A 27,154-nucleotide genomic window follows, 5' to 3' on the forward strand; every position below is an offset into this window, starting at 1 on the left:
ATTAAAATACATTACAGATATGTACCTAAGTTCTGGGGGGGCAGAGGTAGGGGTGACTATCAAGTGCTTAAAAGGCACCTGTATCAAGTAAAATGAAATGAAAGTAAACTCCATCCAAAAGCACTGCCTGACAGTGCTCAGGTGACACAGAAGGGAAGGAGTAGGGCAAATGAGGGCTTACTTTGGGGAGTTCTCTTGGAAGAGATTCATTCATTCAATAGTATTTATTGAGCGCTTACTGTGTGCAGAGCACTGTACTAAGCGCTTGGGAAGTACAAGTTGGCAACACACAGAGACGGTCCCTACCCAACAACGGGCTCAGAGTCTAGAAATGTGATTTTACTAAGGCTTTGAAGATGGGGAGAGTGGTGGTCTGTCGTATATGAAGGGGGAGGGAGTTCCAGGTCAGAGGGAGAAACTGGACAAGGGTCAGTGGCAAGACAGAATACGGCACAGCCCAGGCCCAAACCCAAAAGGCAGTGAGGTCAGAATGTGGAAAGCACTGAGGAGCAAGACAATGACTTTTAAAAGGAATTGTGAGTGTAGGTGAACTGAAAGGCAGAACAGATTTTTCCACACAGAAGTTTGGATTCACCAATGAAGAGAAGATGGGAAGGCTAGAGGTGTAAGCTTGCAGGGGAGATGAATGAGGCATGGAAGTGAGATTTTACTAGACTTATTTCCCTCTCTTGCCCTTGAAATCTAACTTCCACAGAGTTTCCCTGATAAACTAGAGTAAAATGATGATGCCCCTAACCATCCTATCTTGATCTAGCCAGTCAAACAAACACTCCCTTGCTTCAAGTCTTCCAATGGGCACTAATGAATACCTAATAATCTTACACCTCCCTCAATAAAGGAATTTACCCCTACTACAGTGCCAATTCTATGTGGGTAGGGAACACGTCACTTGTTTTGTATTTCCAAGCACTTGGTACAGAGTATTGCACTCAGTGGTGTTCAATAAATATGATAACTACCGCTGCTCCTACAATATGTGTATTTTTGCCTCCATGACTGACATCATTGGAAAGTAGCATGGCCTAGTGGATAAAGGATGGGCCTGATGGCCAGAGAACCTGGGTTCCAATCCCAACTCCATCACTTACCTGCTGTGTAACTCTGGGCAAGTCACTCACTTCCTCTGGGCCTCAGTTTCCTCAACTTCAAAAAATGGGGATTCAAAATCTGTTCTCCCTCCTACTAAGACTGTGAGTCCCATGAGGAAAAGGGACTGTATTCACCCCAGTGCTTAGAACTGTGCTTGACACATAGTATGCAGTTAAATACCATAAAAAAATAAAACTAAAAGGACTATAAGGATTGTAACTGACTCTTCAAACAATATGGATATCAGACAAGCTAATTTTCATAGGAACAAAGCATTGGTTTCAAGGTGCTTCCTAAGCTTACTCTTTTTCATGGCATTTTTAAAATGGAATTAAGTGTTTTGTGCCAAGCACTGTTCTAAGCACTGGGGTACATACAAGGTAATCAGGTTGGGCACAGTCCATGTCCCACAGGGGGCTCACAGTCTTAACCCCCATTTTACAGATGAGGGAACTGAAGCACAGAGACACTAAGTGACTTGCCCAAGGTCACAGAGCAGACAAGCAGCTGAGCCAGGATTAGAACCCAGGTCTGTCTAACTCCCAGGCCCAGGCTCTATCTACCAGGCCACGCTGTTTCTTGTTTATTCATCCTTATTTACTTCTTTATTTATCCTTCTTACTTCTGTTACATGTGGGGTCATATAGTTTGCTTTCTAAACTGACCCAAGAGATCAATTCTCCTTCTTCCTCTCCTGCTCGCACCTTTTCTCATGGCTGTAATTCTCTCCTTCCTCAGCTCTGCAAAGCTATAACCCTCCTCTCCTTTAAAGCCTCTTAGGAAAGTAAACTCCATCCAAAAGCACTGCCTTATTAACTCTCTCCTTTCCCCCCACCACCTTCACAACAGGCAACCCAAACACTCATTCTTTACTAATTATGTATCCACTTGTGTCCATTATTTGTATATATTTCTCACTTAAACTGATTATAAGTGAAATGAATATTCATCACTCCGAGTCTATTGCCTTCCCCAATAGATTGCTGTAATAAAAGGGCAGGGATTACACGTTTAATTTCTTTGGCATGTTCCCAAGTGTCTCGTACACTTGCTCTGCCCAAGGAACATTCAATAAGTACCGCTGATACTGAAGGGAGATTACAGTGCATCTCTAGGTAGGGATATCATATCATGGAGAAAAATCAGAATTAGAAAGTTAAACAGCAAAGGTCTCCTCCTACTGAGTGATGGGCTGTGCATAACAGTAGCAGCTTTCTGAATGTATCACTGCCAAACCATGAGACCTGGCTGATGCTTACAACGCTGCCATTCTGTCCAGCTCTGCCCATACTACAATCTAATGCTTCTGCTTAATATGTTCCCGACTTTCCCTAAAGATCAATCAGCTGAATTTTTTGAGCACTTCCTGCGGGCAGAGCACTGACAGCACTTGGGAGAATGCAACCTAACAGAGATCTCTACCCACCACAAGCTTAGAGTCTAGAGATACAATCTAAAGATACCACTACATCCATAAGATATTATGGATGTACTTCATAATGACTTTCAAGCCATTTAGATGGCAGAACGTCAAACTCCTGAAGAATGAATATGCCGGAAAGAAATTTCAAAACATTAAAGGAGCCCTATTAGGGCAAGAAACCTTATCTGATTCTCTAGAAGCAAACAAGAGGCACTCTTTACCAGACACTCTTTAGACTGCTAACACAAGGACTAGTGTGGTGATCATTAGCAACTTTCCATCCTCATGAATCTAATGGAACCATACTTATTGAAGCTTATGTCTCAGAATACAGAATCAACTAAGGCAATGCACATTAAGTGGTGAGTTACCAAGGCAGAAGAGATTTATAGGCTAGAAATGTTCTTCTGGGCACTCAACCCTCCACAAAGTCTGATTCACAAGCTCCTGAGGGGAGTGAAACAGCCAGAAGACGGGGCATATTTGCTGGGGTGACGCCATCATTGGTGGAGCTTTCTTAGTGAAATCATCACCTATGGCTTCTTCCATGGTCGATAGCCTCAGCGGGAATCCTGAAAATAGCTCGCAAAAAATCAATGGTTGCAAAGATTTCAACGGCTACCAATGTACTGAGTCACCTGCTACAGTCGATGCTGCACAACTGATGATAAATGAGTTTTGAATGTGGAATCCCTCCAGACCATAAGCTTGTTTGGGCTCATTTGGGCTTGCTAACTCTGCTGTAGCGTACTCTCCCAAACACTTAGTACAGTGCTCTGCACAAAGTAGGGCTCCATATATATCACCGATTGATTGAAATTCCCGTGGGCACTTCCCAATGGGTATCATTCCTGCCGCTCACTCAATGGATCCTGAGCCCTGGTGAGCAGTCCACACCTCTATCCCTGTCAGTCCTCTCTGCTTGGGTTTCCTAAACCCAGAGAACAGAATGGACAAGAATCTGGGCAGGGGTGTGTGTGGTGGGGAGAGAGCAACCTTTAACTCCTTCTAACATGTAGCTCTGGGAAGTCCAGGTAACAAGAGCTGAAACAAAACTGACAAGGGTAAGAAGGGGCAAGGGAGGGGAGAATGGAACAAGTGAATAATAATAATAATAATAATCATGGTATTCGTTAAGTGCTTACTATGTGACAGGCACTGTTCTAAGTGCTAGCGAATATACAAGATAATCGGTTGGACACAGTCACTGTCCCACATGGGCTCACAGTCTTAATCCCCATTTAACTGATGAGGGAATTGAGGAACAGAGAAGTGAAGTGACTTGCCCAAGGCCACACAGCAGACAAGTGGCGGAGCCAGGATTAGAACTCATGACCTTCTGACTCCCAGGCCAATCCCAGGCTCGATCCACTAGGCCATGCTGCAAAGAAAGGCAGTTAGGGTAGGTTTAGGATACACTGTGGAGTGCACTGGCAGGGAGGTGAAAGGGTCAGGAGGAAACCACAGAGAAACAAGTTCAAATGGAAGTGAATCAGTATGGACGGGAAAAGGGGGATCCAATGGGAGATTTTGTAACTCTGCCGCCTACCCACTAGGCCTGTTGAAATGACTAAAAAGTTGGCTGCTTTGAAAAATTAATTAAGATCCTCGGAGTGCTCTCTAATGGTATAGCTGACTCTTGTTATCATTGGATGGGCCTGGTTTATCCTTTCCCCATCACCATCACAGTGAAGTAGAAGGGTTAGCGTGGCTCAGTGGAAAGAGCAACGGGCTTGGGAGTCAGAGGTCATGGGTTCTAATCCCAGCTCCGCCACATCGGCTGTGTGGCTTTGGGCAAGTCACTTAACTTCTCTATGCCTCAGTTACCTCATCTGTAAAATGAGGATTAAGATTGTAAGCCCCACATGGGACAATCTGGTCATCCCGTATCCCCCCAGCGCTTAGAACAGTGCTTTGCACATAGTAAGCGCTTCACAAATACTATTATTATTATTATTATCTATGCATTCTAAACAACCATGCTCAAGAATTTCCCATTTCAGCCCTATGGGAAATTCTTCTGAATCAAAGGGCCAAGAGAGCATCATCAAAAATCCTTGAAGCAGTCTTAAACGGCCTCTTAATTTCTGATGACATGCAGATGATTTTGAACAACTCGACAAAACAACCCAAGAACTCTGTCATTTCTTCTGAAGAGTGACATCGCTGTACTATCCAGCACTTGATAAATCTTATACACAGACAGGGAAGCCTTTTGTATGGGCCAGGGCCTGTGCCAAGTGCTGGGGTAGACAGAAGAAAAGTCAAATTGGACAAAGCCCCTACCCCAAAATAGCCATACAGGGGAAGGACAGAGATGGGAGTCTAGTTACCCAGGAATCTGATCCTTGCCTCACAGACCTCCAACTGAAAATCCCCAAATCCCACATATAAGGTCTTTGACTCTGCTTACTGCTACAGCAGAAATTAGAGCACCAAGCAGGTGATCAAAGAACCGGACCACGGGATAGAGATAAAATGCTCAACACAGCCTAAGTCAGCTAAAGCTTCCACCAATATTCTCCTATCTCTACCCGGCCGTGTGGAGGGCACACTGACGTGTCTCTGACCAGGGCAAGGCGATGGACCTTCCCCCTCCAACACCCATGGAAATCAATTCTCCTAATCCTGCAGATAGGAAGTCTCCAGTTTTCTCTGAGAAACGGTTTAATAGAGTGGAAAGAACAAGGGGCTGGGAGTCAGGGAATCTGGGTTCTCTGTCAGTCAGTCACTTATTGAGCACTTACTGTGTGCTCTGTACTAAGCGTTTAGGAGAGTACAGTATAACAACATAAACACATTCTCATCCCGGCTCTACCACTTGCCTCCGCGCCCTTTGGCAAATCACTTTTAACTTCTCTGTTGCCTCAGTACCTCACCTGTAAAATGTGGGAAATAAAATACCTGTTCTACCTTCACACTAGACTACTATGAGTCCAACTGTGTCCAACCTGATTGTCTTGAATCTAGCCAAGTACTTAGTATAGTGCTTGATATATAGTAAGTGCTTAGTACCCCAGGCATTATTATTCTCCACCCCAACCACTCTCACAATTTCAGCTCTAGGTTTCCTTGTGATTTGAATTTCCACTTTTTTTAATGGTATTTGTTAAGTGCTTACTATCTATCAAGCACTTTCAAAGCGCTGGAATAGATAAAAGTTAATCACATTAGACACAACCCCAGGCCCATAGGAGGCTCACAGTCTAAGTAGGAAGGAGGGCAGGTACGGAATCTGTAACAGAAGTTAAATGACTTGCCCGAGGTCACACAGCAGGCAAATGATGGAGCTGGAATTAGAACCCAATTCCTCTGTCTCCAGGCCTGTGATTTATCCACGAGTCGATGCTCCTCCCCACTAGAACTTGTGTTTCCAAGACATTTTTCTCAATCTGCAATTTCAAGAAATTTGAATGATCATTCTCTCCACACAATGCTCAAAATGCATTACCTAGCAACATAACTCTAAGGGCCATAATAATGGGGTAAAAAAAGATGTCCATATTGAAACCCAATATTTGGATTACCCAGTGATTTCCCAGTGATTGGTCTGAAGACCAATGACGAACCACCTTTCACTTCAAAAAAAAAAGGAAAGCCATTCTTATTTTTCACAATTCTTAACCTGGAACTAAGATATATTTATTCACCCCTTTGGGATTTAGGCTGCTGAAAGCCTAGAATTTTGACTCCCACATAATGCATGGGAAAATGCTGATGAGAAATAAGTGCTGGATCATTTCTCAATTGTGTCGAGATGATATGTAATTAGCACCTTGTTCGTGGGTTTTAACTTTTTTAAACACCTCACAAGTAGTATGTCACCAATTTTCTAGGGATAGTAGTTAACCTAACCACTGAATAATGATATGGTTGTTATTTTGAAAGTTTGGTTTCATTTACTAACATTTTATTGGTTTTTCAAAAGGATGGGTTAAAAATATTAGAAACTAGAATTCAAATTTATGGGAAAAGAGTACTATTTTAAAGAAATTTTGAAAAGGTAATGCATTTAGTAACAGACTTTAAAAAATCATGTAGACTAGAAAAAGAGAGAAAAAACAACAGTGAGGCAAATGAATTAAATTTCCAACCTCTTAAAATTTAGACAGATTAACAGAATTATGTCCTTTAATGGAAACTCAACAAAGCCTTTAAGTAGTTTCTTTTTTTTAGGTTTTTAAATGTGTTCCCTTTCTCAATTATGAAACACAATGATCCATCTACATCCAAATAAATCTAAAACTATTGCAGGAAGTGACTGGAAATTAAGCAATTTAGAGCCTCATCTTTTCCTCGCCAAAATGAATGCTTTTGCTTTTACTGCAATAACAGAAATTTGTCACAGTGTTCAGGATTCTGCTTCTTTAGAGAAAGAATTTAAAACTAAATTGGGTATGCTTTTAGCATTATATAGTTTTAAGTGGAACTATATGGTTAAATCTAGAAAGTTGCCAATACTATTAATGTCAATATATACTATTTATATTATATACAGCTGTTCTTCATGTATGAAGGTTACACTTCTGAAAAGTGGTGGCCTGTCTATGTAGAAGTGTGGCTGAAAAGACTGATACAGGATGGACATAGCCTTATGTATTGTTCCCCCCACCTTCAAAGTCTTATTAAGGTCACACCTCCTCCAAGAGGCCTTCCCCAGTTAAGCCCTCTCTTCCCAACTCCCTTTCCCTTCTGTATCATCTTCCCTTTTGTATCACTTGGATCTGTATCCTTTGGGCACTTGGTTTTCACCTCACCCTCAACCCCACTTACATACTTTTTTGTAAAATTATTTATTTATATTCATGTCCACCTCCTCCTCTAAACAGTGGGTTAATTGTGTGCAGGGAATGAATCCACCAACTTTGTCGCATTGTACTCTCCCAAGCCCTTAGCACAGTGCTCTACACACAGTAAGTGCTCAATCAGTACCATTGATCGACTGATTTTCAGGTAAGGTGAGATCCTCTGTTTTTGACTGCCTCCTTACTCTTAATCTTCATGGAGATTTTCTCTGAGGAGAGCTATCTCCCAATCCTTTTTTAAAATTTTTAATGGTACTTATTAAACGCTCACTACGTGTCAAGCGCTGTTCTAATCATTGGGGTTGATACAGTTAATCAGGTCAGACACTGACTGTGCCCCACATGGGGCTCACACTCTAAGTAAGAGGGAGAACAGGGATTTAATCTCCATTTACAGCTGAGGAAACTGAGGCACAAAGAAGTTAAGTGACTTGCCCAAGGTAACACAGCAAGTAACTGGCAAAGTCAGGATTAGAACCCAGGTTCTCTGACTCCCAAGCTCATGCTCTTTCCACTAGGCCACCCTGCTTCTTCAAAATTCTTGCCTATCACGCTTGTCTGCCTGCTTCAATAGGCTCTCAAGAGTCTACTGCTGCCTCCCTGCTTGAGGGTGTGCTTCCCCAATTTTGAAATCCATTCTTTCCACCCTCTGGGTTTGCGTGTTCCTTTCAATTCCCCATCAGGTCACTGCTTGGGTATTCTGCCATCCTCCATCCTTCTCAAATGCTCCACCCCAACGAACTGGGTTGACTGAGAGCATTGTTTCAAAGCTGGTGACCTGTACACTGCATTCCAGGAGCTGCCTGACAGCAATCTTGTTCTGCCACTTGATGCTGAGCTTATTGAATATGGATGCATCTTCTCTAGTATTTATCGCATCTCCCAGACACAGAGAAGACTGGGTACCACAACAGCCTCATAAATGTCAACTTAAAGCGTTTGATGCCTTGTCATCACTGCACTGTGTTTTCCTGTCTTTGATTCTGCTTTACATCTCTGTCCAGGCACTCCTGGACATACATCATTGGTAAAAAAATCCTATGACTACTTTAAGTTCTGTGTTGTTAATGAAAACCTCTAGTTGTGTGTATGATTTTCTGGGCATGGGCTGCTACATAAATTCTATTTAGTTTAGATTTATTATCAAGCCACAGTGCTCCGCTGAATTTGCAAATCAACTCATAATTATGTGGTGTTATCTTGTATATGTGCCTCCAGAGCCTGGAATACCTCTCAAAGACTTGATGGTGCTTGTAGCCTGCCATCCTGAAAGCACTTCCCAATGAATCTGAAGTTCATTCTTATTTCAGCTTGCAGATCTCTCACTGCAACCTCAATTGTGGCAGTATAAAATATGTTGAGTGGAACTGGACCAATCCCACAGCTCTGCTTAGCTCAGAGAGGAGCCAGACAGGTTTCCTTTAACTATGACTTGACCAACCATTCTGTCATCATCACGCCTAAAGAATCTTGGGGAGTTACTCATAACAGTGGTTTGGATTGGAATGGTAATCCTATTTCAATAGCTCCAATCTGTTGATCAAATTAAATATTCTTTTAAGGTCAGTAGTAACCACAGACATAGGTATTGGTTAAGAAGCTTACTCTGTACCAAGCACTGAAGTAGATACACGACGCAAGATAATAAGGTTGGACACGGCCCCTGTACTACAGTCTAAATGGGAAGCAGAATCTTGCCAAATCCAACGGCCTCTACTCCATCCTAATCTTCCTCGACCTCTTGGCAGCCTTCGACACAGTTTACCACCCCCTTCTCCTGAAAACATTACCTAACTTCAGCTTCACTGACCCTGTCCCCTTCTGTTCTTCTCCTCTCTCTCCAGCTGCTCATTCTCAATCTCTTTCACGGGCTCCTCCTCTACTTCCCACATCCTAACTGTGGGTGCCCCTCAAGGTTCAGTGCTGGGATCCCTTCTATTCTCCATCTACACCCACTCCCTTGGGGAACTCATTCACTCACATAGCTTCAACTCCAGCACTTAAAAAATGCTTGGCACATAGCAAGCACTTAAATACCATAATTATTTTTCTTATCATTATTACCACCCTTCTGAGGAAATTTACATTGCCAGCCCTGCTCGCTCTCCCTGTCTGCAGTCTCACACTTCCTCCTGCTTTCAAGAAATCTCTACTTGGATGTCCTGTCATCACCTCAAACTTAACATGTCTAATAAACAGCTCCTTATCTTCCTACCCAAACTCCATTCTTCCCGTGACTGTCCCATCACTGCAAACAGCACCATCAACCTACCTATCTAATTCAACCCACACATTAAATCCATCACTAAATCCTGTTGGTTCTACCTTCTCATCACTAAAATCTGCCCTTTCCTCTCCATCCCAACTGCTACTAAACTATTCCAAGCACTTATCCTATCCCACCTGCATTACTGCATCAACCTCCTTGCTGACCTCCCCGCCTACTGTCTCTTCCTACTCCAGTCCATACTTCACTTTGTTGCCCAGATCATTTTTTCTTTTAATTTTTCATTCCACATTTCCCCACTCCTCAAGAACCTCCAGTGGTTGCCCATCAAACAGAAACTCCTCAATCAAAGCATTCAATAATAATGGCATTTATTAAGCGCTTACTATGTGTAAAGCACTGTTCTAAGCACTGAGCACTGTATCCTCTTGCCCCCTCCTAGTTCTGCTAGGGAACAAAGCAGGTCAAAAATTTAGGAACTTAGAAATAAAGGGAGAGCGGGAGTGGGTTACTACTTTGGATTCTCAAACCAAATGGAAATGTAGGATATAAAAATATTCTCATATACTAGGGTCTCTAACCACTCAAATATCAATTTAGTCATAGGTACAGTCGTGTGTTCAGATCAATGGTGCACTGAATAGAGCACAGACCTGACAGTCAGAAGGTCAGGGGTTCTAATCCTGGCTCCACCATTTGTGTGTTGGATGACCTTGGGCAAGTCTTTTCACTTCCCTCTGCCTCAGTAATCTCATCTGTAAAATGGGGATTGAGACTGTGAGCCCCACTTGGGACAGGGGTTATGTCCAACCCAATTTGCTTGCCTCTACCTCAGCGCTTAGTACAGTGCCTGGCACATAGTAGGCATTTAGCAAATACCATAATTACTGAGGACAAAAGTCTCTATAATATTAAATACAACAGTGCTCACATTCAAAGACAATATAACACTCCACATTTGCATCTTCTTGTCAGGAAATAGAAAACATGATAAATGAAAATATATTAAGTTATTAGCTGTGACTATGGGACGCTTGGATGTAGCTCAGAAAGAGAGGTACTAAAGCACAGACTGAATATCCCCAAGGCAAATTTAGGGAAATTAATAAATCATATAGGGACAAACACTCTATATGACTTTGTCAGAGGCTACTTAAGGATACAGAAGTAAAAATAAGAATAAAACGCAAATGCACAAGATGTTCTAAAAAACAGCATAAGAAAAATTAGGCAATGCTCAGTAGATTGCTTCAGAAAACGATTTTTGCAAATGAAACGAGGAGAACACTAGAAAGGAACTAGAAAATGGTAATGAAATGTCACAGAGGATGACTCCAAAATGAGAGTTACAGGAATGTTCCTGGACAATTGAAAAGTACTGAAGACTATACTTTGTCCATCCCTTCTCACTTCATCTTCCCACAAAGGGGGGATTTGGTCAAATTCAAACAAATACAAGAATGAGCCAAATGAAGGGATAAAAAATAACAGAACAGAAGGAAATGAGGACTCTGGTTTTTAAAAGATTAAAGCAATCTTGGAAATTACAATTTTTAAAATTACAATATCAAATGGGAAAACAAAATGTTAACAGCTGGTTGAATTTCAGGTATCCCAGAAACACCGCTTTTGGCAAAAATGCCAAGGTTGGCTTCTAAAAAATAAAATCACGAGCTTGTTAAATAATAATAACAACATGTTTAGACTTTATTAGAGTATTTGGCAGATTGTCTTGGCCGAGTTTTCTTCATTAACTAAATTGCTGTGGCTTGGACGTAGATGGAGGAATAATCTATCGCATTTATTGAGCACTTACTATGTAAAGAGCACTGTACTAAGGGCTTGGGAGAGTACAATGCAACGGAATTAGGAGACACATTACCAGCCCAAAATGAGCTTACAGTCTAGAGGGACTAATAAATACAAGTTGACACTTGTAAATACAAGTTGATATATACCTGTATATATGTAGATATGTTTGTACATATTTATTACTCTATTTATTTATTTATTTATTTTACTTGTACATATCTATTCTATTTATTTTATTTTGTTAGTATGTTTGGTTTTTTTTTTCTCTGTCTCCCCCTTTTAGACTGTGAGCCCAATGTTGGGTAGGGACTGTCTCTATATGTTGCCAATTTGTACTTCCCAAGCGCTTAGTACAGTGCTCTGCACATAGTAAGCGCTCAATAAATATGACTGATTGATTGATTGATTGACACTCAAGTGAGGAAATAGATGAGAGGTAATGCAAGGAATTCTGTACTGTCTCTTCACAGATATACAAGGGGAAGCATCTACTGTAGCTTTTAGATGATACCAAACTTGAAGATGAAGCAGACCAGTTAGAAACAGAATTAGATTGGAAAAATGCAAGTTACTAAAAATACTTTTAGGAAATTATTGGCTTGGGAAACCTGAAATATGAAAGGAGTGAAAGTTCCCAATGCCACTCGTCTGCTTTGTGACCTTGGCAAGTTACTTCACTTCTTACTGTCTCAGTTTCCTCATCTGTAAAATGGAGATTAAGACTAGGACTATTATGTGGGACAGGGACTGTGCCCAACAAGATTATCTTGTATCTATCCCAGAGTTTAGAAGAGTGCCTGGCACACAGTAAGCACTTAACAAATACCACAATTACTGTTACGGCCCCTCGAGGGCATGAGGGCACTGCACTGCATCCCCAGGAATGGTGAGAAAAAACACAACCTGGCTCTACCTCTCTGATACTCGGGCTGGAAGCAAGCAACCCCTTCCTCAAAGCATAGAATTGTTACCTACTGCTTAAAGAAACTGCAGAAGAGGAGGTCAGCCCAACTGCTCATCACAGTGGTCCTCCCTCATATACTGCCCACAGGCTTTTGATCTTGTTGTACGGGATGAGGCATGTTTGCATGGGAGTTAGGGCGTGGAGAGAAAGAGAAGCTATTTTGGTGCCCATTGTTCTATATAGCGAGGAGAGTCTGGCTCACACAGATCCTGTCATTTATCTAAAGGTCTCTCTCCCCCTCTAGACTGTAAGCTCCTGGTGGGCAGGGAATGTGTCTACCAATTCTACTGCACTGAACTCTCCTAAGTACAAGTGTTCTGCATGCAGTAAGTGCCCAATAAATACCATCGTTCGATTTGAATGACAGACATTACATTACAATAGTACAATGCAATGAGATCTTGCCTTGGCCAAACAATTATCTGGGATTTTACAGACAGTATTCTGGGAGTTTAAAGATGATTTTATATCAGAGAAGCAGCACGGCCTAGTGGCAACAGCACCAGCTTGGGAGTCAGAGAACGTGGGTTCTAATCCCATCTCCACCACTTGTCTTTTGTGTGACCTTGGGCGAGTCACTTAACTTGTCTGGGCCTCAATTACCTCATCAGTAAAATGGGGATTAAGACTGTGAGCCCCACATGGGACAACCTGATTACTTTGTTATCTACCCTAGCGTTTAGAACAGTGCTTGGCATGTAGTAAGTGCTTAACCAATACCATAATTATTATTATTATTACGAAGGTTGAAAAACGTTAAACCAGTTTAAATTGAATTTCAAATCTTTCCAGATGTTCTGAGATAAAGACAGTCAGTTTCAAATCCTTTCTGGCTTTTTAGGTTAAACTTTAGTGAGGTCCAGCTCCAAATATCCCAACTTTTTCTCCTCTCTCTGTTGCTATGAATGGTGTTACAAAAAAGTTCACACATCTCTGTGGAAGTTCATTAGCATTCTTCTAGAGTTCTGTGTTCTTCACTTGAGTAGACTGAATTCCCAGTCATTCAAGAAGTTATCAAGGAACAGCTAATATGGGTGGATGTATTACACTCAAACAAGCAATTATTATATAATGACACAACAGTGATAATAATGGTAATAATGTGGTATTTTTTAGCACTTACCATATGTCAACCAGCCAGTCAAATCACATTTATTGAGCACGTACTGTGTGCAGAGCACTGTACTAAGCACTTGGGAGAGTACAATATCAATAAACAGACATATTCCTTGCCCACAATGAGTTTACAGTCTAGAGGACTGTCTTAAGCAGATCAGACATCGTCTCTCCCCGACATGGGGCTCACAGTCTAAATAGGAAGGAGAACAGAAGGAGAATTATAAATTCCCAATTTATAATTGAGGAAACAGGCACAGAGAATCCAACTTGCCCAAGGTCACGAGGCTGGTAAGTGGTAGAGCTGGGATTAGAATCCAGGCCAGTATTTAATCAGCATCGCCCTATGCTAGAAACGACAAAAGTATGGACAAAACTGAATCTCCAGGGATGGATAAGAGCTAAAAGCCGAATTTAGCTCCCCGATAAGATCATGATATGGTCAAACATTCCCAGATAAGGAACCAGCAACTTTAATGTACAGTGTTCTGTACACAGTAAGTGCTCATAAAATACAACTGAATAAATGAATATAGGAAGGGAGCTACCCGGGTGGAAAATCCAGGAGACCCTTGCGGTAACTGGACTAGATTACCAGATGAGAATGACAGTATTTCCAGGAGGCCTAGGCTCTTTTATGGTTTGATATCTGGACTGTCAGCTCCTTATGGGCAGGGAGAGTACTTTGTACAGTGCCCTGGGCATAGTAAGCACTCTATAAATACCATTGATTGATTGATATCTGGACCTAGACCCATCACGATCAGTAGATAGGCCAACGGCACACAAACGCGATATATAAAAATCAAATGGCCTCATCTGCTTCCTCAGAAGCGGAGGCTGTGATTATGGAAATTACAGTAGATTTAAACTGTTGGGCAAGAGGTTTGAGGAAGTGCCATTCTTTTCTGAATAATTACTCTAAATTTGTTTGCAGTATTTTAAACACGGACATACACACACATAAAATGAACTGAAGACAGGTTGGCACGGGAAAGGTCAGGCAAAGCATTTTAATGCTTAGACTAAACCTCAGCGTGAAGCAATTATTTTCACTGAATAAAAATGGGGCGGCCAGCTGGCAGGTGTCTTGTTGCTAGGGTTGGGGTTGCTCAATTTTAGCCATCCACCAGGCCAGAAAATAGCCATGAGCAGCAACAGGACCTTTCGGTGGATGGATTGAACCCGAACGTAAGCTGACCTTCAAGTGCAGCATGAGAACCAGCATGGACTAATGGATAGAGCATGCGCCTGGGAGTCAGAAGGACCTGAGTTCTAATCCTGGTGCTGCCAGTAGTCAGCTGTTACCTTGGGCAAGTCACTTAATTTATCTGTACCTCAGTTCCCTCATCTGCAAAATGAGGATTAAGACTGTAAGCCCCAGGCAGGACATGGACTATGTCCAACTTGATTAGCTTGTATCTACCCCAGAACTTAGTACAGTGCCTGGCATGTAGTAAGTGCTTAAATACAATAAAAAAGTACAATCAATGCACCAGAAAGTTTAGGTTTCAGTCTGGCTTAGCCAAGCCTATACTCACAGAAAGAGGCGCAACCATCCACAGCTTCCTGCTAACCTGCCAACCTCACCCTCAGACATGGATTTCCTGTTACCACTTGGGCAGTGACAGCTTGGACATCTTTGAGATAGGACAAATTACTAATATCTGCAGTATCCCTCTCTCTTTAGAGTTAAGAGGAATGCTTTTGAGATACTTTAACCATCTTTTCATTATCTGAAAGGTGACGATCAAGTTTTGAATAATTATGAGGACCAAGGAGTTGGCTGATAAACTTTAAATCCTGTGGCAATGCTTGCTAAAATCAATCAGTGGTAACTACTGAGTGCTTACTAGGTACAGAGTACTGTACTAAATGCTTATAATATGAAATCTTACAATATATTTATGCTGATTAAATAAAAAAGTATCATGGCTTTTCAATAACGTTACTGCATACTGCAACAAGTATTTTTAAACCAGTATTTTTATACTAAGCCTTTCTTAAAAAAAATCTTTGTTCTGAAAATGAATTTACCCAGTGTAATTACAGAAAAAAACAGCATTTGAGACTGAGCTCACTATGAATATAGCTAAATTATGCAATTAAGTGACATACAATTAACCAGAATAGCAATACATGGAATCAAAATGAGGCCAGATTAGATCTGTGTGACTCATAAAAGATTATGCATACAAACAACACACACTAAAGAGGAGTATACTTTTTCTGTTGCTTACATGAGTCCAAGGGATTACTTTTTCCTCATTTAAAAAACATCTACAGTAGGAGTTTGAATGGTTGGGGTTTTCGCCTAGGGAAAAATGAACAAGTCTTGATGTCTGCTTATCCAAGTTGCAACCAAACCAACTGGAATTCAGTCCCATCATGTGCTTGTTGTGGATAGGGAATGTGTCTGTTATACTGTACACTCCCAAGCGCTTAGTAGACTGCTTTGCTCACAGTAAGCTCTCAATAAATATGATTGAATGAATTATGGATCCGTTCCTAAAAGGCACAGGAAAATAAACCAAAACAATAAAAGCTCATGAAAACAGATCAGTTTCTCACTTCACCTAATTCCCTAGGGTACTAGAAGAGTTAAATTACCAATGAGTAACTTGAGTGGCTAGAATTCAGACCCCTTCATTTATTTCTTCAGAACCCATCCCTCCGTTCTGGTAATGAGCACCCAACACATATAAATCGGTCAGGCTTCTCCTGCAAATCACACCCCTGTACAGGAAATACGCAAGAAATTTCATCATAAAAATACAAGAGATTTTTTTCAAGTCAGTCGATCATCAGCAGAACATAGTAAGCAAGGTATTTAAACCTCTGCTTCTTGAATCCTGGTGAATCTCGATTACTGCTACCGAAATTATAAAAAGGAATTTATTTTCTCTGATTACCATGTGGTTGAAACAAATCTCCGTATTACTCTTCTTCAGCAAGACGGGTTTGTGTCGGTACAAGCTATAATTTGTGTGACCAATAGTACATGTGGGTGTGCAATTTAAAAGTCACTTTTCTCACCCAAACCAATGTTTGGGCAGAGAGAAAGTTCAATCAGTCAGTCAGTCAGTAGTATTTATGGAGTCCTTATTGTGTGTAGCGTGCTGAGCACTTGGGCAACTACAACAGTTATGGTAAACAATTCCAAGTCTCAAGGGGCTTACAATTTTCTGATTTTATGTTTGGGAGAGTGTTTATATTTTCCTGTTAGTTTGTATGCTTAGGTTTTTGTTTTTTAACCTTTTTGTTCCCAAGTTTGAATTGATTTAAACAGATGGCACTGTTATGATTATGATTATGGTATTGGGTTGCTCACCTCTTTGTAACTGCTGTAACTGTAAAAATCAATTGCAGGAGGCCTGCAATAAAAGGTACAATAATAAAAGAGACTGACAATTTTGAACTAACAGCATACTCCTATGAGCCCTGAACAGTGCTTGGCACATGGTTGGCGCTTAACAAATACCATTATTATTATTATTATTATCTAAACTGTAAACGACTTAAGGGCAAGGATCATGTCCACCAAGTATATTATACTGTACCCTCTCAGGCGCTGAGTTTAGTGCTGTACACATAGCAAGCACTCAACAAATGTCACTGATTGATGGACTGATATGCTTTACTTCCCCCCTACCCCTTCTCTTTGGTTTTCAGGTTCATACTGATTCTCCTTTTTCACTTTGTTTCCTCACTTTCCTTTTCTACTTTTCCCAGCTTCACAATTTTGAGCATACTTTTTATTGAAAGTATTTTGTACATTGCTTTGAGATCTTAAGAGGAAGGTTGCTCTATCAATTGTTAAAATAAGTAGAATGTATGGAAATAAATTATTTGGCTGCCTGAATTGCACAAGGCTTGGAAATTGAATTTCCTCAGTAAATATACCGAACACTAGCTTTAATTTTTTCAAAATTGCTAATATTTGTGTTTGAAATAGATGCTAAATATCACTTAGCCCCATACCCAAGTTTTCCAGAAGACTGTTAAAATGGGAGACTGCAAGCCCGGTGTGGGCAGGGATTGTCTCTATTGCTGAATTGTACTTTCCAAGCACTTAGTACAGTGCTCTGCACACAGTAAGCGCTCAGTAAATATGACTGAATGAATGATTTAAGATTAATACTTTATTTTTTCACACACATTAATAAGACAACACACTAAGGTCAACACAATACAGTCCCCTTTCCAATACTCTCCTGTATGTCTCTTTCTAGGTCTACTCCATTCAGGTTCATACCAAAATATTCAATGAAAATATTTTACTGCAGCCACAGATTTTTTTTTATGAAGCACAGTCTTAAAATGCTAAGGTAAAGAAACTGTTTAAACCAGGAAATGCCCACACTTTCATCAACAGGAGTCATGAACAGGTGCGAAGAAGACAAATGACATTTTTGAAAACAGCCTAAATGACATATCTAAGAGAAAGAATATAAGTCCAGGGAAGTCATTAGGTTTCTGAGCCCATCTCATATTATTCATGGGAATTTCAAATTTCTCAGAGAGCTGCTAGAAGTATTTGAGATAAAAAATATTCAGTTTAAGTACTATAAAGAACCAAAAGTGAATTTATCCTGATGGAAGTTTTATTTCTTGACAATATTAACTAGAATAGCACCTAAGAGCCAACTAGGGTTTCAATGTAGATTTCCACTTCATTTTTGATCCATGAAGCTACTTAGTGCACAATAGGAACTGAGTAGTACCATGTAAAGAGTCAAATAAGTAACTGGTAAATTGTCCTGTAAGTGGCCTTTAATCCCTCTACCTGACTCTTGTTTCCTCAAAGCTACAGCAATTTAGAAAAAATAAATTATTCATGGCTTTCTGGGCAACAAGAACTGCTTTCATACTGTACCTGGGTACAATTTAGTAAGTAATAAAAGTAATAGTACCTACTGTGTATAGAACACTGTACTTAGCTTTGAGAGAGAATACCCAGGTGGGAATTAGATTCAGTCCCTGTTCCTTGGGGGGCTCACAATCTAAAAGGTATTAACATGTAATGTTTCAGTAAAAGCTACTTTGCGTTTAGGGAAGCTTCATCGTATTCTGATTTCCAAGTGACATGTTTATCTTGTGTTCCCAACAGACTGCCAATAACCCACACTTTTTGGAGTGAAAATATTTTAATATTGCAGATGACATTTATTCTGCCCTCATCACAGAACGAAATCTGAATGTGAATGCTTTGCACCATTTCCTTATGCTGCTGTTTCACAAACTAAATGTAAATTTTGAAAGACTACTGACACCACATCATTGTGAAACGTACTAGGATACAAAATTGAAAGGATGATCATTTCTTGACTCATCCTTCATGGTCCACTGTCTCATCACAGATTCGCCATAAAAAGTGTAACGTTCAGCAGATGTATAGTTTGTTTTTCAAATACTCAAGGTATCATTTTTATTTTTTATATCATCTATTCTAAATCAATGAGTGCAAAAACCCGAAAGGAAAGGATTCAAGTGAACTGGGATTGATCATTCCACTTGGCTAACCACATTTTCTTTAAATCCAATCTTATCAATGGCCATGTAATCAAGGTAGAACTTTGTAGGAAAACTGACAAATGGGGAAAAAGGACACATTTTTTTTACTTGTATAAATCCCGTGGTCAGAGCACTTAGATTGCAAGCCTTATACTTAATTTAATAACGCACATATCATGTTATCATGTGCTTGGATATAACCTGATGGAAGATTTAGGAAATATTCTCCTGATTACAGTAGGCTGCTGTGGGTATAAAATGATCCACGGGTTGGCACAAACAGATCAGATATAGGAAGTTGTGTACACAAGTGATACTGGTCAATGTCAGATGTTGCTGTACTTCCCCAATTTCTGCCTCAACCCGAGTATATTTTCTGTTTGTGGTTTTGCAACTTTATAGTGTTTAATATGGTCAAATAACAACGAATGGCAAGGGTGTAAAGCAACCTGCTAGTGGTGGACACAATAATATAGAAGACTGAATTGACAAACATAAGTAGTGGTGGTATTTGCTAATCATCTATCCTTCTAACCCATGAATTTCCACGGAATCAGTGGATTTCCCACAACTCGGCATTTTTCAAGAACTAAAATCCTATGGTCTACAAGAACTGGGTGTATAACTCATGATTTGTGTTGACTGCATACTGACAGTGTTAGGCTTTCTCAACTTTGTAACCGTAAATCAGAAAACAGGAATATAATTCAATCAGTGTTCTCAGTTATGTCCGCCATACAAATATTTGGAAAATAGCTTGGGAATCAGTACTCCAGTATCTGTCTAAGGGGCCCAGGGAACAGGAGTGTGAGAGAGAGAGAAGGCGAGTTAAAGCACACTTGCTAAGAGAAGAAGCCCAGCTAGTGAGAAGTTAAAGCTATTTGAAATGATCCTTTAGGGAAAAATCACAATAATTGTTTCATTAATTATACTACAGCTGGTGTGAAATGCATTGACAAGACTAAATGCATTGCTGAAAACCAAGAGCATTCAGACTTACTTCCCAATCGGAATGACTACCAAATAGACACACACACAAAAAGGCAATTGTTAGTTCGTTATCAATCCTAGCATTTTTAATGATAATGTATTTTTCGCCCACAAATAAATAAAAATTGATCTTGTGGTTTAATAACATACTTTCCAACGAAAACAGCATATATAAATCAGCAGTCCTGGTAATTACTATTAGTTTTAGTATACTTCAATATAATGGATATAAATCATTGTCACCAAAGGCAATTCATCTGCTGTTCCTTCAAATAAAGCTATACAGATCTACCTTGTTACCTAGCAACTGGGCAAGTAACTGCTACACTGCAAAAAAAAATCCTTGGTTTTATGTCAAGAGAACATTCGTAAAGAATAAACATTATTAAAAAGCTCAGAAAGTCAAAATTTAAAGAGATTCTTGATTTCCATTTTAAAGTGTGTTCACAGCCTGAATTTTGATAGAACATGCACCACTGAGGCCTGCCAATATTTAAATCGAATATTTCTGCTCAGAGAGATCTTGGAAATGCATAGATTCTAGCAAAGAATCGGCACACACTATTAATATCCGAGTTGGCATTGCTTACGGAAAATGGAGTTCCAACAACATCTTAAAAGTGTCAATTTCAGTTGCATTCATACTTGCTTACTGAATTCGAAAGGCAATCCTACACTCTTAATTGCACAAAAATCATAACCTGTATTTTATATAACATTTTGCAGCACTACACTTAACCACTGTTATTGACTGGTTTGCCATCAAATATATGCTCAGCTTTGCCTTTGCTAAATTAACCCAGGCTTTTGGGATTCTTGTTATTCTGAGGGCCTGGAATTCCATGCATCGGCAGGGAACATCAAGGATCGTTCCTACTCTGATTTCTGAGTTCCAGGAACCAAAGGCATCCCTCTCAAGGGCAACAAGTTTTATGATATTCCCAAGTTGGGCAGATCCCTGTTCTAGGGGCCAGAGAGGGGATAAATGAATTGGCCGCGCCTTCAATCAATCAATCAATCGTACTTATTGAGCGCTTACTTTGTGCAGAGCACTGTACTAAGCGCTTGGGAAGTACAAGTTGGCAACATATAGAGACAGTCCCTACCCAACAGTGGGCTCACAGTCTAAAAGGGGGAGCAGGCAATCCCTTGGTGCCTCAGCTGCCCTGGTTTGAAATTTGGGGATGTACTGCTGGCTCCTATTGGGCAAGGAGTTCAAAAAAGTGTCCTCTGAACTAGAAAAACAGAAGGTGTAGAGGGAATCTTTTTGGTCACAACAACAAGGATGATATCACCTCGTCTCTGAATGCAAAGCACAGATATGAAATACATATATTTGGTATGTAACACCTATATGTGGCCGACTTGTACTTCCCAAGTGCTTAGTACAGTGCTCTGCACACAGTAAGCGCTCAATAAATACGACTGAATGGATGAAAACACACTTTTATACACACACATATATTCATTTATATACACATATGTATACATATATATTTAGGGTGGATGTATGATATATGAAAGCAGCATGGCCTTGTTGAAAGAGCATGGCCCTGGGAGTCAGAGAACCTGGGTTCCGTGGCTCAGTGGAAAGAGCCCGGGCTTGGGTTCTAATCCTGGCTCCACCACCTTTCAGCTGTGTGACTTTGGGCAAGTAGCTCAACTTCTCTGTGCCTGTTACCTCATCTGTAAAATGGGGATTAAGACTGTGAGCCTCATGTGGGACAACCTGATCATCTTGTATCTCCCCAGCGCTTAGAACAGCGTTTCGCACATAGTAAGGACTTAACAAGTATCATTACTTGTGTAAATTACTATTATTATTATTATCTGCTTCATGACCTTGAGCAAGTCACAGCTTCTCTGTGCCTCAATTTCCTCACCTGCACAATGGGAATTCATTACCTGTTCTCCCTCCTACTTTAAATTGTGAGCCCCACGTGGAGCTGTGTCCAACCTGAGTAACTTGTATTTGCTCCAGCACTTAAGTGCTTAACAAATACTATAATAAATAAATCTGGATAAGTATCTATAGACATATATTTGGATAAGCTTGTATATCTAAAATTGCTCATCTCAGAGCACTTACCAGCTAAAGAGAGAGAGGGAGTAGGGGAGAAAAATATTTTTTCTACATAACTGGCCAATAATGAAATCATTTATGAATATTATGAAAAAAAAGAAAAGAGAGGAGTGGAGGCATTCCAAGAGGAGTCCCCAGTGGCTACATGGGAGCTTCTCAGGCTTGGGATCTATTTTCTATTTATCTTATGGCATCCTAATCACTTGCCCTTCATGCACTTAATCAACTCTCCATCTCTAAAGATGAAAAAACCATTTAACTGGGTGGCTCTCATTCCACTTTCACCCACTTTTTTCTTATTTTGCCATTAAGGATTTTAATAACCAGGAGCAATCAAATAGTTTGGGCAGGGATTGTATCCACCAACTCTACTATATTGTACTCTCACAAGTGCTTAGTACAGTGCTTTGCAATGCTCAATAAATATCATGGTTTGATGGAAGTGTATGAGTTTGCCAGAAGTTTTAAGATCAAGATTAAAACCAACCCCTTGCAACATATGGCTGGAAACACGGAACTTGAGACGCTCATAAATTTAAACAGGTAAATTCAGGTCTGCAGAATTTATATAGCAAAGGCTTTAAACAAAGACTCAAATCCCCACAATAGTCCAGTTTACGCCCTAACAACCCCACACTTGGGAAAAATCAAGTTGACAAAATTAATAGTAGTCAGTGCCTAACTTCTCCAACACTGAAACTTTTATCTGACAACCCATGGCAGAAAAAAAGTGAATAAGTGTGCTAAAATAATCATATTGGCTAGTAATCAACATTAAAAGTTAATGCATTATGTAAACTGGGCAAAAAGGACCAAAGAGTTCAGAAAGCCATATTGCTCAATCATAAGATCTCTGAAAGCAAGAATCATGCCTTTATTTGTGTATGCTCTCCAAGCACTCCATAAATAACTATACCTGACCATGTCTTGCACTATGGGGTTAAAATCCATGTGGCACTGAATTCCTAGTTTAGAATTAACAGAAAAATAATTATTCATCTTATATTTATATAACTTTTTTCCCTTAAAGCAAAAATAAAATATGACTGAGTGATGAACACAAAGAAATGCCCCAAACCAGTAGAGGCAGTTTCATTTTTAGAATGAAAAACTGCCATCATAACTTTTACTTTTCACTTGGAAGAAATATGATTCGACGGTGAGACTTTGGGTTCAAAGTTTTTAAAAACACATTTTTGTGACAAAGTGACCAGTTTTGTAATATAAGTTCTCCACAAATTGGGTGAATGAATAGATCTGTAGTAAGTAGACGGCGCCATATCTTACATTTTGGAGGAAACGGAACCACACACAGACAATAAGGTGATTTTTAAACAAGTACTAAAACACAGAAAAAACCCTATGCATGGGTTGTGAGTCTTATCTGGGGAAATACATTTTACTAAAGATAATCACTTTTCCATATTTAACTAAAAACGTAATTTTCTAAATTTGGGAAAATAGTCAATTCCGTATCCATAATACAGCAAAGTACTCTCGTGATAGTGGTATTGCAATAGCAGTACTAAAATAACATAAACTTGGGATTGAGGAAGATTTACCTTATATATGACACTGGGTATTTCCCCACTCCACCCTGGAAACCAATATGACTTTGTCCATGGCAAAAGAGAGATGAGAAATACAGCTTTGCTTAAGTTCACAGTTAGATCGACATACCTAAATATCTTTTAACTGTCTGAATTCAGGCATCAGATCAATTAGTAGTGTTTGTCGAGAAGACATGATCCATCAAGGAGTTTATGATCCCCACTTCTCCTCATCTCCCACTCTCTTCCACATCCTCCTGACTTGCTCCCTTTGCTCTTCCCCCCCTCCCAGCCCCAGAGCACTTATGTACATATCTGTAATTTTATTTATTTGTATTGATGTCTGTCTCCCCCCTGGCTAGACTGTAAACTTGTTGTGAGCACGGAATATCACTGTCTGTTGCTGTGTTGTACTTCCCCAAGCACTTAGTACAGTGCTCTGTACACAGTAAGTGGTCAACAAATACGACTGAAATCTAAACGGGCAAAATAATTTACAGATAAGAGGAAGAAGAGAATGAAAAAATATGTTGATGAGAACTTCTTCCATAGTGGAGTCAATATGTTGATATGTACAGAAAGCGCCCTGGATGGCTGTGAGTGAATAAACTGCTGAGGTGATAGTTGGGAGGATGTGATACAGATTACGAAAATTAATCAGAGAAAATCTCCCAGAGAGTGGGATTTTGGAAAAGCTTTGAAGATGAGGAGAAGGGTGGACTGGCAGAGTTGATCAGGGAGACAGTTCCAGGCAAAAAGAAGGAGGAGGAGGAGGAAATGAGCAAAGGGGTCTGAAGTAGGAGAAATTATGCCAAGGTCTTCTATGCTATGTTCCATGGAATTTAGGAAAAAGAAAAAAGGGCTGGCTCCATCAAACGTATGAAACGAAGGGTGGAGTTCCTTCATGCTTCACTGTCTTTGCACATCCAATTTCTGAGGTCACAATCAACGGAGCCTATAATTGCTAATTGGGGGTTCACCAGCAGTTTCTTCACTGAAAAGCGAAAAGCAATTTAATCCAAAAAGAATGATAAATCACTGAAGGTCTTTTGCTTAAAATGAAGTGATAAAACTGACGGCCTATCCGCTGCAAAGAGTAATAACTCCTACTGTTGAGGACAACAGGGCAAGAATGTAAGGGGAGAGCAATAAAGTATTTTCCTGGCTGTCAAGAACTATCTTCAAGGAAGCAAACTTCAGGGCGGGAAAAGGAAGGGTACAAGGACACCCTTCAAGTTTTATTGAACAGTGGTGGTTACTACTGAATCATCTGCTTCTGATGAATGCTTTACAAACAACTGTCACAGTGAATCTACGTTTTGGTTCAGATTCTATGGGTGACACAAATATGCTTTCAAAAGAACAATGATCATGAAACCCTTTTAATTACTGACACAAATATTTGAATGCTAACAGACCATGCCTCACTTTCATTTACTAAATGGGTTTCAATGATATGAAAGTTACAATGCCAGAAAGAAGTTCTAGAAAGAATCCATACATCTTGTGCCAAGGAAAATCTCAATGTAATGCTGATTTTGTGAAAACAATGTGTGTCCACTGGAGTAATGTCTCTGCTTTTCAGTTACTTTGGAATTTCCCAGAAACAAGCTACCCCTATTCAATCTTCAGATTTACCAGTACCAAAAAACACATCTATTTTCACTCTCTCTAGATTTGAGTTTCCATCCATGTTGTGGACACATATCCATATTTGTGTAGATAATGAAATTATGGCAAAGCAAAGACTTTGTAAAAGTTGGGATTGTGGAACTCTAATAGAATAAGGTGGAAAGTACTGCATAATGATCACGAGCCTTGGGATTGCTTTCTGAGTTTAAGGGTAATCTACTACAATCTTTTTTTTTTTTCCAGAAAAAAAAGAGCAATAATATAGAATGTCAGGGTAAGAGCCATATATTTCCTCCATAAAATCCAAATATTAATCTTTCGTTGTTAACGGATTAGAGAAAAATATAGCAAGGTTATTTATTTTTGGTTTACGTACTAGAGCTGCGGTTTTTAGTTCACACTCGAATGACAGAAAATTATAGGAATATTATGCCTGGGTGAAAACGAAGTTTGGGGGAAACTAGGTAACTATATAGCTACTAATGTATGTTTCCACTCAACAGAATTTGATAGTGTCACAACGGTGCAGTCTCCAGTCTTTATTCCAGTCTCTACAGATTTCATGTAAAAAAAGCCATATTGATATTGTTTTTGCATATACTACCAGATATTGGAATGATAATGAATCTTAATGGCTCCACAAACTAATTTAACGGTGAAAGTATCAAGGTAACCATGGAAGAGAAAAGAAAACATTTTTGGATGACCATAATTCTTTCTTTTGCTTTTCTGTCTTAAGAGTCTAAATTTCTCAGTGGCCAATAAGGTCTCCTGCTCATCAGACCATCAGCCTTCCTCACAATTTAGGAAGAGAAAGAACTCTTGGGGTTCATGTGCAGAATACCATATATAGTCACTGGTAAACATAAAATACAGTACAAGATCTTGAGTGGAATAACTTTTAAGGGACAAGAATGGAGTGAATTTCCTGTCTGTATTCCACTTTATCTACATTTTAGTAGTTACATATTCCTGAAGAACTGTAGTTTTTTTTCCCTAAATTATTTGTCTCCTAAAATCCTGGTACAACAATTCCTAATATAGCATCATAGAGTTAATGAGCCAACACAAAGTCAACATGTACTTAACATAGTTTTCAAAATTGGTTTCTCATTTAAACTAAATGGAAGTTCAACAACCTGTTAGATCATCGGATGGCTTTTGATGAGGTTTGTTTAATCCCATCAAATGACAAAAACTGATACAATAAAGGAAAATTTAAAAAGGCTTTAGCCACTCTCAAAACAATCAATTCTACATTATTTTCAAAACTTAGTTTAATAGTAAAAAACCTGATTTTTGACTGGGTTAGAGGAAATATTTATAAGGTTTTCTTCCAGTCTGAGCCCAAGGGATAGAGATTTCCCCTTAAATGCATATGTGTAACTTTCCTCATCTTTGGTGTTAAACATCTACAGGGAAGACTGCAGCATGTTTCTACCAAATATACCAAAATAATCAAAATCTAGTTTTCAATAAAAGCACCACTTGGACCTTAAAGATGAAAGTCTCCCTTTGGAGGTGAACACTGATTCTGCATTACTTTATCCCCATCACTGGCTTGCGTACGCATTGGGATGTATGAAATTCCAGGATGAAGGTGTCTTGTTTCAACTTATTTTGCCCACACCGGACTAAATGGTTGGTTTTGTCCCTTCAGTACAAAAGAGTCATCATTTGCTGAATCCCATGTGGGACAAGGGCTGTGTCCAACCAGATTAGCTTGTATCTACCCCAGCGCTTAGAACAGTACTTGACACTTAGTAAGTGCTGAACAAATACCATAATAATGATTATAATATCATCCTATCAAGAGATCCTTTGATTCCTGTCAGTTTGAAGATTATTGACGGCACAGACTTTAGGTCTCCTAAATAGCATTTACAATCCGTAAAGCCCCCCTCAAAGACCACCATCAAGGCTCACAT

The 27,154-nt window shown here is 39.8% G+C and overlaps 1 protein-coding gene across 8 annotated transcripts in view; it reads right to left on the bottom strand.

Annotated features, from left to right (window-relative positions):
* Positions 1–27,154, bottom strand: part of ANKS1B (ankyrin repeat and sterile alpha motif domain containing 1B) — a 624,779-nt gene that overhangs the window by 78,871 nt on the left and 518,754 nt on the right. The gene's annotated exons all lie outside the window — the stretch shown is intronic.

Source organism: Tachyglossus aculeatus, chromosome 14, assembly GCF_015852505.1.
Source record: "Tachyglossus aculeatus isolate mTacAcu1 chromosome 14, mTacAcu1.pri, whole genome shotgun sequence".
Taxonomy (NCBI): domain Eukaryota; kingdom Metazoa; phylum Chordata; class Mammalia; order Monotremata; family Tachyglossidae; genus Tachyglossus; species Tachyglossus aculeatus.